Source organism: Ranitomeya imitator, chromosome 9 (assembly GCF_032444005.1).
Source record: "Ranitomeya imitator isolate aRanImi1 chromosome 9, aRanImi1.pri, whole genome shotgun sequence".
NCBI lineage: Eukaryota > Metazoa > Chordata > Amphibia > Anura > Dendrobatidae > Ranitomeya > Ranitomeya imitator.
The window spans coordinates 153,921,059-153,929,407 of NC_091290.1; positions in this window are offsets into that span (position 1 = coordinate 153,921,059).

The window sequence follows — 8,349 nt, forward strand, 5'->3', positions numbered from 1 at the left end:
CTTCCTCTATCTTCTGTCTCCTTCCTGTCTCTCTCTCCTTCCATCCTCTGTCTCTCCTTCCTCTATCTTCTGTCTCCTTCCTCTGTCTCTCCTTCCTCTCTCATCTCTCCTTCCTCTGTCTCTCTCCATCCTTCCTCTATCAATTCAATTCAATTCAAATGAGCTTTATTGGCAGGACTAAGTACATGTTAGCATTGCCAAAGCATATGGTAAAAATCCGGGGGTGGGGGAGGGGGGGCATATAGAGGTCCAGGGTATATCAAATTCCTTTTAGAGGATAGGGGATGTTTCCAGGGTGGGGTATAGGAGTCCATGACATATCAGGCTCTTTAGTCGGGGGATAGGGATTTGTCCAGTGTTGGGGTACAGGAGTCCATGACATATCAGGCTCCTCTTAGTCTGTGGCAGGCACTGACATATTCCGCTGCTACGGCCACTGCACTTTCCTCTTCCCCCAGTATTATCGGCAGTTTCTCTTCCTCCTCCTTGGAGGTGAAGTCTGGGAGGAGATCAGACAGCCTCTTGAAGTGAGTGTCCCTCACTGCGGAGTATTTGGGGCACCTCAGCAGGAAGTGGGCCTCATCCTCCACGGCCTCCTGGGGGCACTGCTGGCAGAGTCTGCCTCATCCTCCACGGCCTCCTGGGGGCGCTGCTGGCAGAGTCTGCCTCATCCTCCACGGCCTCCTGGGGGCGCTGCTGGCAGAGTCTGCCTCATCCTCCACGGCCTCCTGGGGGCGCTGCTGGCAGAGTCTGCCTCATCCTCCACGGCCTCCTGGGGGCGCTGCTGGCAGAGTCTGCCTCATCCTCCACGGCCTCCTGGGGGCGCTGCTGGCAGAGTCTGCCTCATCCTCCACGGCCTCCTGGGGGCGCTGCTGGCAGAGTCTGCCTCATCCTCCACGGCCTCCTGGGGGCGCTGCTGGCAGAGTCTGCCTCATCCTCCACGGCCTCCTGGGGGCGCTGCTGGCAGTCTGCCTCGTCCTCCACGGCCTCCTGGGGGCGCTGCTGGCAGAGTCTGCCTCATCCTCCACGGCCTCCTGGGGGCGCTGCTGGCAGAGTCTGCCTCATCCTCCACGGCCTCCTGGGGACACTGCTGGCAGAGTCTGCCTCATCCTCCACGGCCTCCTGGGGGCGCTGCTGGCAGTCTGCCTCATCCTCCACGGCCTCCTGGGGGCACTGCTGGCAGAGTCTGCCTCATCCTCCACGGCCTCCTGGGGGCGCTGCTGGCAGTCTGCCTCATCCTCCACGGCCTCCTGGGGGCGCTGCTGGCAGTCTGCCTCATCCTCCACGGCCTCCTGGGGGCGCTGCTGGCAGAGTCTGCCTCATCCTCCACGACCTCCTGGGGGCACTGCTGGCAGAGTCTGCCTCATCCTCCACGACCTCCTGGGGGCGCTGCTGGCAGAGTCTGCCTCATCCTCCACGGCCTCCTGGGGGTGCTGCTGGCAGAGTCTGCCTCATCCTCCTTGGCCTCCTGGGGGCGCTGCTGGCAGTCTGCCTCATCCTACACGGCCTCCTGGGGGCGCTGCTGGCAGAGTCTGCCTCATCCTCCACGGCCTCCTGGGGGCGCTGCTGGTAGTCTGCCTCATCCTACACGGCCTCCTGGGGGCGCTGCTGGCAGAGTCTGCCTCATCCTCCACAGCCTCCTGGGGGCCCTGCTGGCAGTCTGCCTCATCCTCCACGACCTCCTGGGGGCGCTGCTGGCAGAGTCTGCCTCATCCTCCACGGCCTCCTAGGGGCGCTGCTGGCAGAGTCTGCCTCGTCCTCCACGGCCTCCTGGGGGCGCTGCTGGCAGAGTCTGCCTCGTCCTCCACGGCCTCCTGGGGGCACTGCTGGCAGAGTCTGCCTCGTCCTCCACGGCCTCCAGGGGGCGCTGCTGGCAGAGTCTGCCTCGTCCTCCACGGCCTCCTGGGGGCGCTGCTGGCAGAGTCTGCCTCGTCCTCCACGGCCTCCTGGGGGCGCTGCTGGCAGAGTCTGCCTCGTCCTCCACGGCCTCCTGGGGGCGCTGCTGGCAGAGTCTGCCTCGTCCTCCACGGCCTCCTGGGGGCGCTGCTGGCAGAGTCTGCCTCGTCCTCCACGGCCTCCTGGGGGCGCTGCTGGCAGAGTCTGCCTCGTCCTCCACGGCCTCCTGGGGGCGCTGCTGGCAGAGTCTGCCTCATCCTTCACGGCCTCCTGGGGGCGCTGCTGGCAGAGTCTGCCTCGTCCTCCACGGCCTCCTGGGGGCGCTGCTGGCAGAGTCTGCTCTCTCGAGGCTTGTAGTTCTGTCGGTGCCGCCCGGATTCGATGAGTAGGCTGTGGGCGCTCAGTCTGTACCGGCTCAGGATCTCTCGATCTTTGGGGTTTTCTAGTTTCTCTAGATATGGGGCCAGTTTGTACTCCCTCTGTAGATTCTGGTATATTGTCAGTTTCTGGGATTTGTTTATGTCGTTCCTCCAGATGCTGAGATATTCCTCTTTGACTTTGTGTACCATCTTCTGGATTTCACCTTTTGTCACAGGTTGATGGCTTGGTCAGACTGGCTTTGGGTACTTTTCCTTGGGAGGCTTCCTGAGGCTTCCTGGTGTAGGAAGGCTTTGTGATGGTAGGAGCTGGGACTGCTACTTTGTAGATGAGCCTTGAATGACAGCGCCTTCTTCTTTATTGCGATGTGTAGTGGGAATCTGCCCAGCTCTGCTCGGCAGGCGCTATTTGATGTGCTCCGATGGACTTGGAGAAGATTCTTGCAGAACTCTAGGTGGAATATTTCTGTCGGCCCAGCGTCCCACTTTGACCAGTTTTGGTATGAGACTGTGTGTGGGGAGACCACCAGCAGAACAGGGAGCGCAGCTCTGGAGGGAAGCGCAGGGTCCGCCGTGTGTGTGTGGGGAGACCACCAGCAGAACAGGGAGCGCAGCTCCAGAGGGAAGCGCGGGGTCCGCCGTGTGTGTACTGAGACTGCACCAGCAGAACAGGGAGCGCAGCTCCGGAGGGAAGCGCAGGGTCCGCAGTGTGTGTACATCCTTCCTCTGTCTCATCTCTTCTTTCATCCTCTGTCTCTATCTCCTTCCTTCCTCTGTCTCTCTCTTTCCTTCCTCTGTCTCATCTCTCCCTCCTCTGTCTCTATCTCCTTCCTTCCTCTCTCTCTCTTTCCTTCCTCTGTCTCATCTCTCCTTCCTTCCTCTGTCTCTCTCTTTCCTTCCTCTGTCTCATCTCTCCTTCCTCTGTCTCTATCTCCTTCCTTCCTCTGTCTCTCTCTTTCCTTCCTCTGTCTCTCCTTCCTTCCTCTCTCCTTCCTTCCTCTGTCTCTCATCTCTCCTTCCTCTGTCTCTCTCTTTCCTTCCTCTGTCTTTCATATCTCCTTCCTCTGTCTCTCCTTCCTTCCTCTCTCATCTCTCCTTCCTTCCTCTGTCTTTCATCTCTCCTTCCTCTGTATCTCCTTCCTTCCTCTCTCATCTCTCCTTCCTTCCTGTCTCATCTCTCCTTCCTCTGTCTCTCTCTCCTTCCTTCCTCTGTCTTTCATCTCTCCTTCCTCTGTCTCTCTCTCCTTCCTTCCTCTGTCTTTCATCTCTCCTTCCTCTGTCTCTCCTTCCTTCCTCTCTCATCTCTCCTTCCTTCCTCTGTCTTTCATCTCTCCTTCCTCTGTATCTCCTTCCTTCCTCTCTCATCTCTCCTTCCTTCCTCTGTCTCATCTCTCCTTCCTCTGTCTCTCTCTCCTTCCTTCCTCTGTCTTTCATCTCTCCTTCCTCTGTCTCTCCTTCCTTCCTCTCTCATCTCTCCTTCCTTCCTCTGTCTCTCTCTTTCCTTCCTCTGTCTCTCTCCTTCCTTCCTCTGTCTCTCTCCTTCCTTCCTTTCTCTCTCCTTCCTTCCTCTGTCTCTTTCCTTCCTTCCTTGTCTCTCTCTAACCTTCCTCTGTCTCTCTCCTTCATTCCTGTCTCTCTCTTTCCTTCCTGTCTCTCTCCTTCCTTCCTCTGTCTCTCCTTCCTTCCTCTGTCTCTCTCCTTCCTTCCTCTGTCTCTCTCTTTCCTTCCTCTGTCTCTCTCCTTCCTTCCTCTCTCTCTCCTTCCTTCCTCTGTCTCTCTCTCTCCTTCCTCTGTCTTTCATCTCTCCTTCCTCTGTCTCTCTCTTTCCTTCCTCTGTCTCTCTCTTTCCTTCCTCTGTCTCTCCTTCCTCTGTCTCTCCTTCCTTCCTGTCTCTCTCTCTCCTTCCTCTGTCTTTCATCTCTCCTTCCTCTGTCTCTCCTTCCTTCCTCTATCTCTCTCATTCCTTCCTCTGTCTTTCATCTCTCCTTCCTCTGTCTCTCTCTTTCCTTCCTCTGTCTCTCTCTTTCCTTCCTCTGTCTCTCCTTCCTCTGTCTCTCCTTCCTCTGTCTCTCCTTCCTTCCTGTCTCTCTCTCTCCTTCCTCTGTCTTTCATCTCTCCTTCCTCTGTCTCTCCTTCCTTCCTCTGTCTCTCTTTCCTTCCTCTGTCTCTCTCCTTCCTTCCTCTGTCTTTCATATCTCCTTCCTCTGTCTCTCCTTCCTTCCTCTCTCATCTCTCCTTCCTTCCTCTGTCTCTCTTTCCTTCCTCTGTCTCTCTCTCTTTCCTTCCTCTGTCTCTCTCCTTCCTTCCTCTGTCTTTCATATCTCCTTCCTCTGTCTCTCCTTCCTTCCTCTCTCATCTCTCCTTCCTTCCTCTGTCTCTCTCTTTCCTTCCTCTGTCTCTCTCCTTCCTTCCTCTGTCTCTCCTTCCTTCCTCTGTCTCTCTCCTTCCTTCCTCTGTCTCGCTCTCCTTCCTCTGTCTCTCTCCTTCCTTCCTCTGTCTCTCTCCTTCCTTCCTCTGTCTCTCTCCTTCCTTCCTCTGTCTCTCCTTCCTTCCTCTGTCTCTCTCCTTCCTTCCTCTGTCTCGCTCTCCTTCCTCTGTCTCTCTCCTTCCTTCCTCTGTCTCTCCTTCCTTCCTCTGTCTCTCCTTCCTTCCTCTGTCTCTCTCCTTCCTTCCTCTGTCTCGCTCTCCTTCCTCTGTCTCTCTCCTTCCTTCCTCTGTCTCTCCTTCCTTCCTCTGTCTCTCTCCTTCCTTCCTCTGTCTCTCTCTCCTTCCTCTGTCTCTCTCCTTCCTTCCTCTGTCTCTCTCCTTCCTTCCTCTGTCTCTCCTTCCTTCCTCTGTCTCTCTCTCCTTCCTCTGTCTCTCTCCTTCCTTCCTCTGTCTCTCTTTCCTTCCTCTGTCTCTCTCTCTTTCCTTCCTCTGTCTCTCTCTTTCCTTCCTCTGTCTCTTCCTTCCTTCCTCTGTCTCTCTCCTTCCTTCCTCTGTCTCTCTTTCCTTCCTCTGTCTCTCTCTTTCCTTCCTCTGTCTCTCTCTCTTTCCTTCCTCTGTCTCTCTCTTTCCTTCCTCTGTCTCTTCCTTCCTTCCTCTGTCTCTCTCCTTCCTTCCTCTGTCTCTCTTTCCTTCCTCTGTCTCTCTCTCTTTCCTTCCTCTGTCTCTCTCTCCTTCCATCCTCTGTCTCTCTCTTTCCTTCCTCTGTCTCTCTCCTTCCTTCCTCTGTCTCTCTCTTTCCTTCCTCTGTCTCTCTCCTTCCTTCCTCTGTCTCTCTTTCCTTCCTCTGTCTCTTTCTTTCCTTCCTCTGTCTCTTCCTTCCTTCCTCTGTCTTTCTCTTTCCTTCCTATGTCTCTTCCTTCCTTCCTCTGTCTCTCTCCTTCCTTCCTCTGTCTCTCTCTTTCCTTCCTCTGTCTCTCTCTTTCCTTCCTCTGTCTCTCTCTTTCCTTCCTCTGTCTCTCCTTCCTCTGTCTCTCCTTCCTTCCTGTCTCTCTCTCTCCTTCCTCTGTCTTTCATCTCTCCTTCCTCTGTCTCTCCTTCCTTCCTCTGTCTCTCTCTTTCCTTCCTCTGTCTCTCTCCTTCCTTCCTCTGTCTTTCATATCTCCTTCCTCTGTCTCTCCTTCCTTCCTCTCTCATCTCTCCTTCCTTCCTCTGTCTCTCTTTCCTTCCTCTGTCTCTCTCTCTTTCCTTCCTCTGTCTCTCTCCTTCCTTCCTCTGTCTTTCATATCTCCTTCCTCTGTCTCTCCTTCCTTCCTCTCTCATCTCTCCTTCCTTCCTCTGTCTCTCTCTTTCCTTCCTCTGCCTCTCTCCTTCCTTCCTCTGTCTCTCCTTCCTTCCTCTGTCTCTCTCCTTCCTTCCTCTGTCTCGCTCTCCTTCCTCTGTCTCTCTCCTTCCTTCCTCTGTCTCTCTCCTTCCTTCCTCTGTCTCTCTCCTTCCTCTCTCTCCTTCCTTCCTCTGTCTCTCTCCTTCCTTCCTCTGTCTCGCTCTCCTTCCTCTGTCTCTCTCCTTCCTTCCTCTGTCTCTCCTTCCTTCCTCTGTCTCTCTCCTTCCTTCCTCTGTCTCGCTCTCCTTCCTCTGTCTCTCTCCTTCCTTCCTCTGTCTCTCCTTCCTTCCTCTGTCTCTCTCCTTCCTTCCTCTGTCTCTCTCTCCTTCCTCTGTCTCTCTCCTTCCTTCCTCTGTCTCTCTCCTTCCTTCCTCTGTCTCTCCTTCCTTCCTCTGTCTCTCTCTCCTTCCTCTGTCTCTCTCCTTCCTTCCTCTGTCTCTCTTTCCTTCCTCTGTCTCTCTCTCTTTCCTTCCTCTGTCTCTCTCTTTCCTTCCTCTGTCTCTTCCTTCCTTCCTCTGTCTCTCTCCTTCCTTCCTCTGTCTCTCTCCTTCCTTCCTCTGTCTCTCTTTCCTTCCTCTGTCTCTCTCTTTCCTTCCTCTGTCTCTCTTTCCTTCCTCTGTCTCTCTCTTTCCTTCCTCTGTCTCTTCCTTCCTTCCTCTGTCTCTCTCCTTCCTTCCTCTGTCTCTCTTTCCTTCCTCTGTCTCTCTCTCTTTCCTTCCTCTGTCTCTCTCTCCTTCCATCCTCTGTCTCTCTCTTTCCTTCCTCTGTCTCTCTCCTTCCTTCCTCTGTCTCTCTCTTTCCTTCCTCTGTCTCTCTCCTTCCTTCCTCTGTCTCTCTTTCCTTCCTCTGTCTCTCTCTTTCCTTCCTCTGTCTCTTCCTTCCTTCCTCTGTCTCTCTCTTTCCTTCCTCTGTCTCTCTCCTTCCTTCCTCTGTCTCTCTCTTTCCTTCCTCTGTCTCTCTCTCTCCTTCCTCTGTCTCTCTCTTTCCTTCCTCTGTCTCTCTTTCCTTCCTCTGTCTCTCTCTCTTTCCTTCCTCTGTCTCTCTTTCCTTCCTCTGTCTCTCTCTTTCCTTCTTCTGTCTCTTCCTTCCTTCCTCTGTCTCTCTCTTTCCTTCCTCTGTCTCTCTCCTTCCTTCCTCTGTCTCTCTCTTTCCTTCCTCTGTCTCTCTCTCTTTCCTTCCTCTGTCTCTCTCTCTCTCCTTCCTCTGTCTCTCTCTCTTTCCTTCCTCTGTCTCTCTTTCCTTCCTCTGTCTCTCTCTCTTTCCTTCCTCTGTCTCTCTCTTTCCTTCCTCTGTCTCTCTTTCCTTCCTCTGTCTCTCTCTTTCCTTCCTCTGTCTCTCTCTCTTTCCTTCCTCTGTCTCTCTCTCTTTCCTTCCTCTGTCTTTTCCTTCCTTCCTCTGTCTCTCTCTTTCCTTCCTCTGTCTCTCTTTCCTTCCTCTGTCTCTCTTTCCATCCTCTGTCTCTCTTTCCTTCCTCTGTCTCTCTCTTTCCTTCCTCTGTCTCTCTCTTTCCTTCCTCTGTCTCTCTTTCCTTCCTCTGTCTCTCTCTTTCCATCCTCTGTCTCTCTCCTTCCTTCCTCTGTCTCTCTCTTTCCTTCCTCTGTCTCTCTCTTTCCTTCCTCTGTCTCTCTCTCTTTCCTTCCTCTGTCTCTCTTTCCTTCCTCTGTCTCTCTTTCCTTCCTCTGTCTCTCTTTCCTTCCTCTGTCTCTCTCTTTCCATCCTCTGTCTCTCTCCTTCCTTCTTCTGTCTCTCTCTTTCCTTCCTCTGTCTCTCTCTTTCCTTCCTCTGTCTCTCTCTTTCCTTCCTCTGTCTCTCTCTTTCCTTCCTCTGTCTCTCTCCTTCCTTCCTCTGTCTCTCTCTCCTTCCTTCTTCTGTCTCTCTCTTTCCTTCCTCTGTCTCTCTCTTTCCTTCCTCTGTCTCTCTCTTTCCTTCCTCTGTCTCTCTTTCCTTCCTCTGTCTCTCTCTTTCCATCCTCTGTCTCTCTCCTTCCTTCCTCTGTCTCTCTCTTTCCTTCCTCTGTCTCTCTCTCTTTCCTTCCTCTGTCTCTCTCTCTTTCCTTCCTCTGTCTCTTCCTTCCTTCCTCTGTCTCTCTCTTTCCTTCCTCTGTCTCTCTTTCCTTCCTCTGTCTCTTCCTTCCTTCCTCTGTCTTCTGTCTCCTCCTGGAGCGTTGAACTTGGACTACTCCTTAGCTCCCGCCCCCGTGCTGTGATTGGTCGTTCATCAGACCGCCCTCAGGTCGCTGATTGGTTGTTCGGTGACCATGTGCGTCAC